This window comes from Gavialis gangeticus, unplaced genomic scaffold (assembly GCF_001723915.1).
Source record: "Gavialis gangeticus isolate Ggan-Ray unplaced genomic scaffold, GavGan_comp1, whole genome shotgun sequence".
NCBI lineage: Eukaryota > Metazoa > Chordata > Crocodylia > Gavialidae > Gavialis > Gavialis gangeticus.
In genome coordinates, this window is record NW_017729030.1 from 52714822 (window position 1) to 52721597 (window position 6776).

Below are 6776 nucleotides of genomic sequence, written 5' to 3' on the forward strand. Positions count from 1 at the left end.
CTACTTTGTCAAATGCATGTGAGAGAGATCTCCAAAAGTTCTCTTGTTAGAGAAAGTCGTTGCTTACAAAAGCTCATGCCTTTCTGAACCATTTAGTCTGTAAGGGTGTTTATACACCTGCTCTGGGAGTGGTGGTGGTAGGGGGGGGAGTGCTTTAGTTAGAGTGGCTCTAAGTGTCTCATGTATCAGTGTCCCTGTGCTGAAAAATGCTGGTGGAAGTGCTTTAACTAAAGTTCATTGAACGAGCTTTTGTTAAATCACCCCCGCTGCCATTTTCCAGCATGAGGACACTGATACAGAAGATGCTGGAGTGTCGTCTGGAGCGCGGTGATTACCATGCTCCAGCATGTAATTACAGCATGTCAGAGTAGCTTTGCTGCACATGTGTAGGCACCCTAGTGTGCCATCTTGCCCTACCTTCAGCCCATTGTGTAGAAAGTAAATCTTGTCCTGGGGGCAGTTTTAAGGCTAATTGTCTAAATGGATAGGCTGCGTTTCCTAACTAGAACAACACTATAGAATTCTGGTTCTTATAATCAGTTATTTCTAAAATTACTTTTCAACATGAATGTAAGACTACTGCGTGGCGTTATGCATAGCATGAAAGACCAAAGCCTTTTATCTGCAGAACAAATGTACCAAGCTTCCTTTGTAAAGTTTTGCCAGTTTACCTTAACACTTTATCTAGAGGTGGTGAGAATGTAGTTCAGCCTCCATGTTCTTTCAATATTTGGTTTCTTTCCTGAGTTTGCCTACTACAGCCAAGTTCACTTTGTTGTTGGGACAGAATTTGTAGTATAAAGTCAAATATTTGTGAAAGCTTTTAGAGGAAACAATCCTGGTGAATAACTTGGGTCTTGTCCCTTTTATGACCTTCCCTGCTAACCTCACTACTTAAGCTAAAAGATCTCTAAGAAATACATAGACTTTGATTTTTATAAGAAGAGGGACTTTGCATAATGTAAACCAATGGGACACTTCAGCACTAACTTGAAACGGATGATATTAAAAACATGGGAAAATATGAGATGCAGAAAAGGACCCAGCATGATTTGGTAAGGAGGCCAACAACAAACTTAGTTTCTTATGTTTACAGATACAGATTGGAGCCAAAGGCTAGGTACAGACATTTAAAAAGCCTGAAGTGGAATCAATCTAAGTAACAGTTTTGTGTAAGTGGTGTAGTTTAGATTGGTAGTGAACAGAACACATGTTCACCCTTGGGGTGGAGGGGTAGCACATTTTAGACTGGGCTCCACCATTTTTGAACCAGTCTGCGTGGGTGATTCTGTTATGGGCATACACCAGTTTCCGAGTTCTTATACCGGTAAAAGTGTAATGTCTGTACCTGGCCAAAGTTTGTATCTAGTGCAAGCCGTTTGTGCAGATCTAGCAGTAGCAGGGAGAGCATTGCATTTATATGCACTGACATCTCGGGTCAGTCTTTGAGAAATGCTGGTGGATGCCTGAGGAAGCAGTATCCATCTGTTCTTGGCCAAGAATATGTGAACCTGAGAGCTGGGAATAAACTGAAAAATGAAAGTTAGATTTTTAGACAAAGAGTACCATCTCTGGGAAAACAAAGTATTAGACTCTTGCAGAGAACTCCAGGTGGATGTTGTTCATTGTGTTTGGTACTTTGAGAGCATAAGCTGGACACAGTGTCAGAGCATTGAACTGACTTTTTATTTGAAGGATTAGTTAATCTTATTCAATAAAAACTCCAGCAGCAGAGCAAAAGGTTTTTCATTTAAATGCTTTTTATTGTTCTGATTTGCTACAAAGTACAACAGAAACAAACTTAATAGTAGAGCTATACCTACTAGTGACATTAATGACTGTAGTAACTACAGAGCTACTAGAAAATGTACTTTCATAGCTGCTAGAAAATGCAAAGCATCAATATTTAGACAACAACATGGTAATACACATTAAAAATACTTAGAATGATGGCCAAATATACTGTCATTTAAAACACTGAGTTGGCTGTGTTGGATCTCTTGTTACTGACAAGTAATGAAACTGAGGGGAAGCAAGTGGGACATCAGTGGGCAGTCCTAAGCACTGCCTTTGGGGGCAGCGGGGGGTGCAAAAATAGCAGTGCCTTTGGGGGACAAGAGGAAGAGCAGTGAGATGCCTTTCTATATTTCTGTTATAGACTACTTTTGCTGGGGTGGATAGGGAGTGACTGGAAAAATCCTCAGTGTGGTTTTTTCCTTTTCTTTTCAAGAGAAATAATGTACTGAGGCATGTAGTTGACCAATCATAACTATCATTAACCTGGATTAGACAAAAACATTTAGTAGTGAACTAGGTGACTTTTAATGTTGGGGCTTTTTGATGTTTCAGTAATAAATTGGCTTGTCAGGATGAAAGAGAGACTTGTTTCTTTGAGTGTGGAGCAGAGCAACACCTACTAAAATACTTGTCCAAACCAGTAAAATATGCCCAGAGATGTCACGTGTATCACAACTGCATGTTAGAAAGGTTACAAGTGCTATGTAGCTTGATATGGCAATCACATTTTTAAACCACCCGTGGTAATTTTTAGCAGATCTCCAAGCCGCAGCATTCTTGAGACTGCTAGCTTAGCCTTGTCTTCTTGCTGTCACATGAACATTTTAAATAAACACCCAGAAGCTTTAGTGACAATATTTAAAAAAATAATAAACCCACACACATCCCAAGGTATTAATAGCTGGTACAGGAAATCTTTCATCTCTCAAGTCCACCAGGGAAAGATCAGTTGGCGGAACTATAAATGTAACAAAGACAGCACAGGAAAGCATGCATTTGCTGCCCATCTTTTTGTGGGGTGTTCTCCTTTCTTAATGGAAGGGGCATTTTTTCCCCTCTGTGGCCATGGTATGTGACACTGCCTGGGTTTGGAAAAAAGTAGTGCTCACAGCATGCTCCTAAAATGGTGGGTAGATTTTGGGTAGTCCAAACTTTCCCACCTTTTGGGGATACTTAAATAACGAATGCAGCAAAATTCAGCTGAAGCTTGACTCCTAGGATTCTTGCCTGTAGGTCCTTTATGTCCTTGCCCCTAGCTCTTTAGGTCTCAGAATTTCAGCTGCCTTGTATTAGCTTAAACAGTGCAGTTTACCCAAATGAGTCATGTGGAAATTGAATCCTGCTGAAAAGAGCCCAGGAAGGAAGCAGAGACTTGTGGGGCTTGTACCTGTTAGTGGATGAGTAATAATGAATGCCAGTACCCTTGCGGGAGTAACAAGGGACAAGAGCTTGATTATGGGGATGGAAGATCAAAATGGCAAATATCCTATGAGACCAATTCTGGAAAGATTTTTATTTCCCTCTGCCCCCACCCACCCCTCTTTTGTTCTGGAAATTGGATCTGAATTTGAAATTGCAAGTACATCCAGAATGAAAAGCCTGAATTGCAGTTTTGTGGGGCCAGTCCATCTCTTCTCCCAAAAATGATAGTTGGCTGCAAGCTTGTTTTTCCTCCCTTCCCCATTTTCACTTTGCCATTCATTCTAAAATAAAAAGTTATCCATTAGGTAAACACCTAATGCCAATGTCATCCACATTCCTGCTGTGGAGTTTGTGATTCAGGCATCAAATATACTTGGCAACCTTTTCAAGATTAATTTGTGAAGTGGGAGAAAAAAGAAACGCAAATAACTATGAGAGGAAATCGAGTTGGGGAGGTGGAGGAGAGACACATGGCTAGCAGAGAGGAATTTTATCAGCTACATACACACATGTACACACACACTTGTGTGTATGTGTGTTTACACATGCCTGCAAACACATTTAAAAGTTTTGTTTTAGTTCAGCAGCAATTGCTTACATTGGGAATCTTTTCTTCTCTCTGATTCTCTCCTACCCTTGCAGTCTTACTGAAGGAATGCCTTTCCCTAGCTATGGATTGGTAGTGGGACTGCTTCTGGCTACTAAAAGTAGGTGCTTTGGATGTTTGCACCTACAACATCTCCAGGTAAATCTATATACTTTTAAAAAGTCATTAGCTTTGCCTTGAAACTTGCTGAACATTGCAGTGCTGGGATATCTTTTGATATGCACTGCTCCATGAGATGCCTGAGAAGCAAGCCCTCTGAAGACTGTCCTGACATCCTTTTTCCTTGTGCTTTGGAACCCCACAATCTGCTGCCTTCTCTTGTGGGGCAGATGTCTTGTTTAGCCTCTGGAAAGTAAAAAAGTGTCATCTAAGCCAAAAGCAGAAATTAATTATTACTGAGGCATCTCTATGCATTAAGATGGAGACTGCATTGGACTGTTTGTCTAGTTTCAAGATGCAATTTAATTTCCAGAGAGATATGAAAGTGTTTTAAACAGGGCTTCACACTTGATAGAAATGTGTATAATAAAAACAGTGATTTGTGGTTGCTAGAAACAAGTTGATCTTACTGTGAAATTCTGCTATTTTAATGCATGTTCCAAAGGCCAAGGTGAACCTGAAACTCCTTTTTTTTTTTTTTTTTTTTTTTTTTTTTAAAACCTAATTTTCTTTTTTTTTTTTTTTAAAACCTAATTTTCTTTTTTTTTTTTTTTAAAACCTAATTTTCTTTTTTTTTTTTTTTTCCTTTTAAACCTAACTTCAGTTTTGTTGCTTAATTTGCTGGCTTTGGTGGGCTGTAATTGTTGAGGCTGCTGTTTCAAGAAAAATGTCTTAGAAGTGATCTGCACTCATTCTCTCAGGGTCCATCTTGTGAACTCCAAAACACTTGGGAAGTATTTAGCTAGATTAACCTTCAGCACCTTGGATTCCTAACAGAAGATGAGGGAAACTGTATGGCAAAGTACTAAACATAATGATAAAATAAACAGTGGGGATACCACTATTACTATACAGGCTCATCACTCAGACTCTGTTATTGATAGTACAATACCATTGGGCCATTTTTATTCCATCCAGAAGGGAAGATGCTGCTCCGAAGACAAACTAGTTCATTACACTACACTTTTTTTGTAGCATTGAGTGGAGATTCTTTTTTTTTCTTTCAGCACCTCTTGCATTCTTTACCTTTTTAGAAAATGACAGTTGTTTATCAGATTTCCACATGTTGTTGTCTTGCTAGCAATGAGCTGACCCAAACTAAACATTGCATTCCTGCTCGTGTCATCTTCCCAACTCTCAGAGCTCTTAGCTCTCTGCTTTGTGATGTGACAGCTAAAAATCGCGCTGCCTTTTGCTAATGAATATGGTATCATAAATCAAAAAGATGGATTATCTTGTATAAACTGGTAGAAGCATTACTACTACTAGCTACATTTGTTACCTTCTCTGCTCCAGCATGTTTGTAACTTGAGCATGAGATGACCTTGAAACTTGCAAGCTGCAGAGCACAACTATCTGCAGCACAGAAGAGCTGACGCAAGCAAGCATTGGTTGGAGAAAACCTGGACAGGATTTAACAGCTTGAAATACTTGCAAACAAACAAAGATCACTTTTCACCCACCTCCCTCCCCCTGCCTTTTTTTCTCTTGTAGATAAAACAGAGGTTCTCTGTCCCATAACTCTCTTCCCCTATTTTTGCTGCATTGGCCACTTTTTTTTTTTTCCCCTCTGTTCTATGGCAGCATCTGTCCGTTAAAGTAGATAGTGCTTTCTGGAGACAACACATTCAATAGTTCTTTAGTTGTGTCGTAGTCATCTAATGTGTAATGGTGTACTTTAATAGCCAATTGAAATGACTATTAAAATAAAGCACTGCACATCAAAGTCTCTGCTGTATTCCTGCAGTAATACTTAAGAAATACAAGGTCCCCAGAAACCACTATTCACTTCAGTGAAGAGTTCCTGCCACAGAGCACCAAAAAGACAGTGCTGCACAGCAGAAACCAATGGAGTAGAGGGGTATTTACTTCAGAGGGCCAAAGAATTTGTAGCTAGGAATACTTATTTTATAGTTCAGATCTCCTACCAGACCTATACTGTAGGTCTAAGTAGAGCCATTCAAAAAGCTGGAGCCTGAATTGATTCAATCTTTGCAGGTTAGTCTAACCTGCATAGACTGAACCAGCAAGCAAGTGAACAGACATTCACTTTTGATTCCAGAACTGCAGCCACATGCCTGCAGTGGCTCAGGCCAGAAGCCAGGGGCTGCTAGAGTGAACCCTCCCTTCACTTCTGCAGTGGCCAAGGGAAGCTGAGCTGAGGATGGGGAGTGTGGCCAGGCCCCGTCAGGCCTGAGTATGATTGGGAAGGGGTTTAAACCCCCCACTCTGGTCTGTAGGGACCCCAGCTGCCTGGCACAGCCCCCTGAGGCAAAGGAGGCAGGGAGGGGGTTTATTCCCCTGCCCCTCCCCTCTCCCCCTGGGGGACCACAGCTGGGGTCTGCCTGGCTTGGGAAAGCAGCCCCTGTCAGGGTTTCCCAACCCCTGCCACTGCAGCTGCAGGGGCAGAGGTGTAGCCAGACACTGGCCTGGCATGGCCCCTTAAGGCAAAAGGGGCAGGGAGGGCATTTATTCCCCCCTCTCCCCTCTCTCCTACTGGGGGACTGCAGCCAGAGTCTGCCAGCCCCAGGGGCCATGTCTGCCACTTGCATCTGGCCAGGGAAACCCCAACTGGGGTTCCCTGGGGGGAGAAGGGAGGGAAGGGGGAATAAACCCCCTCCCTGTCATCTTTGCCTGAAGGGGCCATGCCAGCCAGCATCTGGCCATGCCCCAAACCCTGGCACTGGAGTGGTGGGGGCCAGCAGTCCTGACAGGGGCAGCAGCCCCTGTCGTGGTGTCCTGGGGAATGCAAGCTTCTTCGCAGTTGCGGGGGGGGGGGGGGGGGGGGGGG